General features: G+C 42.6%; 1 long non-coding RNA gene across 1 annotated transcript; it reads left to right on the top strand.

Annotated features, from left to right (window-relative positions):
* The first annotated feature begins 3,615 nt into the window (after positions 1 to 3,615).
* On the top strand, positions 3,616 to 4,709 carry LOC147818778 (uncharacterized). Its single transcript, XR_015437633.1, has 3 exons — positions 3,616 to 4,044; positions 4,131 to 4,291; positions 4,376 to 4,709. It is a non-coding gene; the product is annotated as an uncharacterized LOC147818778 (long non-coding RNA).
* The last annotated feature ends 242 nt before the right edge of the window (positions 4,710 to 4,951 follow it).

Here is a 4,951-nt window from a genome sequence, read left to right as displayed (position 1 = left end):
GCTCAAAACAGGTTTTTGGCCTTGTGAACGTGATGTCTCAGGAACTCCTCAAGGGAATCTGACACAAATGTTCCCTGGGACTCAAGGAAAAACTGATTAGGTCAACAGTCAAGGTCAGTGTGACCTCACAAAACACTTTTTAGCCATCACTCAAGACTTCACAGCAATTATGACAAACATTTTCAACATGGTTGATATATGACTCTGGATGAACAGGGGTGTAGGGTGAAACCAGCCTGGGTGGCAGAGGCAGACAACAAGAAGGAGGAGATTCTAGTTTTTCAAGTTTTCATTCATATATTTCACGGCTACTCAACCATAACTGACAAGTTAAACCTGCTCTGGGGTCAGATGAGAAAGAAAAGGAGTCATGTGTAAATCTGTATTTGCAAGTCCATGTGAAGGGTTTATAAACCTCTCGCCTACAAGTATAAATCAGCCTGAACAGTCCAACCCAACTCCCGATAGAGCATCTTAAACACACCTCACACCTCAACTTCAGCAAATTTCCAGTCATGAATACAGATCATTTTAATGCTGGTTGTGAGGAAACAGATTGAGAAGCAGTTTAGTTGCATTAATTTATTGCTCCTGCACGTGTAGAAAGTTACAGGCTTGGCAGGTCAATATATCAGCCCACACAGGCCACACGTCATCTGATGACGTTTAACGTTTAATTACTTCATCAAAGCGATGCAACTTATTACTTTTGATATGTTTTCAGCACCAATAATTTAGTCTGGTGCCCTGAGGAGATTTTACAACCCAGTGATCTCTCCAACTCAATGAAAACACAATGGTGTATGAAGTGACAGTTAGTGAGTGTTATCTGTTCTCACACATCTGAGCTTTCTGGCCCACAGACGCCAGGAGTGGTTCCTGCTTGGCCAACATAAAGAGGAAGAACTGAAATACAAACGCTACATGCATTTTGCTCTTTTGAAGTTGTTTTCTCTCACATCCCTTTTTCTAATTCTCTCATATTGTCCCATGAAGTTTCAGCAGTGCTGTGCTTCGCCTACCACTCAGGATTTCATCCGATTACCTGCACAGGTGGGATCTAGGATGTACATAGGATGAACAAAGAGTAATATTATTATATCTAATAATAATATACCATGTTCAGACTGATCTGTGGCTGACGGCAGTAAGCACGTTGGCTTCAAATCTACAACTTACAAATCATGTATTAGTATGTGAAAGTGCTGTACTGAGAGAACATGTTTATGTGCCACAGTGCTGCTGATAAACCACATTCACCATGTCATCCAGGCAAAGCTGCATCAAGGAAAAACTTCTTCAGCTCCGGCTGGTGGGGAGACCCAGGTATTTAACCTGTGTGGCGTCGTTGTCACTTATCACAAGTCGTTTGAGCAGGTGGAGTCACTTGGAGCCAAGTGTGAATGAAAAGACATTGTATTCACCTGCATTGTAGGTGGGGGATAAGTGATGTCACAGACCTCCTCTTCTGTCAACCCACCTGTAATCCCTGTGTGAAATGTGTTGTGTCAGTGAAGGAGTGTCGCTGATCTGTCAGCTGCAGGTGAACCGTCGAGTATTGGCCTGTGGAGCTGCTCTTCCTGTGTTGAGCCATGTGTTTGTTTAGTGGTTCTTTGGTTTCACTGATGTATATCTCAGTGCATGATCTCATAAGTCCTAGCTTGTGCTTCAGTGGAGATGGAGGCTCCTGTTGTCTTCAATGTGCACGGCCCAGTCCAAAAATAGACTGGAGCCGTTTCTCGATACGTCGAGTCCGGACGTCACAGTTCGAACATCATAAGTTGAACTCAGAAGAACGGGCTCCGGAGGACAGGAGGACCATTTGCAATTGGAACAGCAGCGTTCTTCCTGAGTTGTTCTTTCCATATGGGAGACTGACAAAGAATCTTCACAGACAGTGGCCATCTGAGTTTTATATGGAATATTCCTGGTTAAATCACAATTTACTATTTACACAAGTCTGATGACTGTGATTACATTATGCCTTGTTTTTGCCATCAAAGCTGCCATTTGGTTATGCCTTGAAAAACTGTATACTATATATATTGTGTAGTAATTGATCCCTTTTTGCAGTTCTAATATTTTGTATTTTTATACTGCATCAATTTACTATTGACTTTATTTATATTTTTTTATCAGTGTCTTTGTTTATGGAATACTGTCATGGATTTTACAATTTAAGGTGGAACTGTCAACATAATATGTCCCATTATATATTATCTCAATACATTATCAGAGCGTCTCTGTTATTGACACATTGTAATCAATACTGTGACATGTGATACAACATTTATTTTAAAAACTTGTGTCTCCTGCCACAGTAATTCCTGACATCCACACTACTCCAGAGTGTGTTTGGAAATGGACCCGTTTTATTTTGAAAACTCTGGGGTTGTGTTGTAGTGTGGACGGACAGAAACTGGACAGAGACCTCTGTAAACGATGAGGTCACAGCCACGGCCTCTCCTGATTGGCTCTCATCAGCCTGGACTACCAGTGGTGAATACAACATGATGATGAATGACAGTGTTACTGACCTTGTTGTCTTTGCAGCTGTTGTTCACTTACATTCTCTGTTTTAATGCTACAACTGCAGGAGGAGGAAACAATCTACTTCCTGATCATTTGCATATTCATAGTGCTTTGTCTGTGCAAGTTCTCATTCGTCCAGGTCATTGTTATCTCTTTCGAAAGAGATAGTGCTTTGATATTCAAATGGCAGCACAAATCCCTTCCGTTGTATATGTTCATGCTCAAGCTGCACGCACCTTGTTTCATCTTGGCTGTATATAAAACTCTGTGAAAGTTCATTTAATTCAATGCATTAGGTTTTATTGATTATTTTTCTTTTGCTTCTTTTTGTAGGATGTCTACAACAGAAATCATTTTTGCAAAAAGGCTGCAAGGTAAGAATATTGAGAGAGAAGTAGATGGATGCACTTTATGATCACTCACATACATAAGACACAGTGCGCCACCTGCTGGCCAGGAATTATATCACTGTTTGGGATATGGACTGCAGTGTGTTCAAAGGGCAGTGAGATTTCTGTTGTTTCTGTTCTAATATGTTTATAAGAAAATTACACATTTTTACACCTGGTTGGTTGAATTTCATTCATATACTGTATCATACCACTCTCCTTTTTAGAGCGCACTCAAACATGATGATATCGTCCATACTTCAGTTTATTTATTAATACACAAAGCATACAACACACTGCCCACAGCGTTGTCATGTGATGAGATGAGCATTGCCTCCATCAGAACTAGAGCGAGCCCTGGAGAACCCAAAGCCCAAATACAAATACAAAAGTAACAACACAAATACAAAAACTGCAACACAAATACAACAGCAACAATAAAAATGCAAAAGCCACATCACATATATCCAGGATCTCCACGTCACCCTGGACGTCTCTTTGCTGGATTCTGTCATGGTCTCAGCCTGGAGGCTCCAGGGTTTTGTTTTTTGGACTTTCTTGGTTTTTGGTTTTCTGGGTTTTGGGTTTCTGTTCTGGGTTTTGAGTGTTTCTGGTTTGGGAGTTTCTGGTGTCTAGTTTTGTCTTCCCTGTCTTGTGCTCTGTTTCCCCGTGCACTTCCTGTTTTATTTTGATAGTCATGTCACCCCAGTGTCTGAGTTCTAGTTTTGCTTCCTTTGGATAATTCCCTGATGTGTCCCACCTGTGTCTGCTTCCCCACCTGTTCTCCATCACTAATCAGTTCTGTTCCTTTAAGAAGCCCTTGTTCTGTCTTGTCCTTGTGGGATCATTGTTTGTTGTTTATGAGGTTTGGTGTGTGTTTCGGTGACTCGTGTTTGTTTGGCATAAAATTGTTTGACACTGCTACCTTCTCTGCATTTGGGTCCACCCCTTACCCCTACTTAACTCAAACTTGTGACAGATTGTCTCTGCATCCAGGACACATGGAGACACAGAGGAGCCTCAGCTGCATTCAGGACCCAGCAGGTGCAGCTGTACAGAGACTGGTAGACTGACGGAGGGCGGGGTCAGCCTTCTGGTTTCCACCTTCACCACTTCATCCCAGGTACATGCGTGTGATTAAGTATATTGTGTATTATCATTTCATGCAAACATAAAATTCATTTTTGATCCAAAACCTTTTTCCTCAAGCCAGTGCCAAGTACGTCCAAGCTCCTGGCAACACCTGCCAGACAGAGCAGGAGGAAGAGCGAGTTCTTCCCTCCCAGAGACCAGGAGAGGCAGCCCAGGTGACAGTTCAAGGCAGCGACGGGGGAGAACACCTCCTGTCCTGGGAAGGAGAGTCTCCAGAGGTGAGATTCACTTCAGATATCACTGTTTCCTCTAATGAATATCAGATCTATATTAACACACACTGCTCTCTGATTATCTCTCAGCTGTCTTCTTGGACTGAACTCGGGCCCTGCAAACTGGGCCAGTGTTACCCGCCTGGTGGAGGCCGTTTGCAACCAGCTCTGCGTCTTCACCCGGTGGCCACGTGGTCCAGAGGGACCATGAGGACTCTCTGGTCATTCAGTCTCAAGGATCATGTGGCATCAGAGGGGCAGTGCTGGCCGGCCCCAGGTTGATGGCTCAGACCAACATCCAGCTCTTTGAATTAAAAGTCTCAACATGGTAAGAGGGAATTATTGGCTCTGTTGTACAAACCATATGAAATTTATACTGCCAAGCACAGACACTTTCAAAATAAGAGTCTCAAAAAGGTCATAGGTCATAAAAGTTTGATCTTAGAAGCCATCGTCTCTATGGGGATATAGTGGTAAAGCTTTATAGCAGATCTGTGTGCGTGTGCGTGTGTCCAAGCAGCAGCATTCAAAAGTTCTCCAGGAGTTTTGTAGTTTATTATTCTCTGTCCTCAGTGTTCACACATTCACTTTCTTGCCTTTTGCTTCATTTCTACTGTTGTTGATGGACGACAGTAACAACATGTGAAGAGCAGAATGTGTTCAGCT

This window comes from Seriola lalandi, unplaced genomic scaffold (assembly GCF_002814215.2).
Source record: "Seriola lalandi dorsalis isolate HSWRI2012SDOR001 ecotype SW California unplaced genomic scaffold, Sedor1 jcf7180002054478, whole genome shotgun sequence".
NCBI classification, from domain to species: Eukaryota; Metazoa; Chordata; class Actinopteri; order Carangiformes; family Carangidae; genus Seriola; species Seriola lalandi.
Note: the sequence above shows the minus strand (reverse complement) of the source record. Positions and strands in the feature narration are given on the sequence as shown.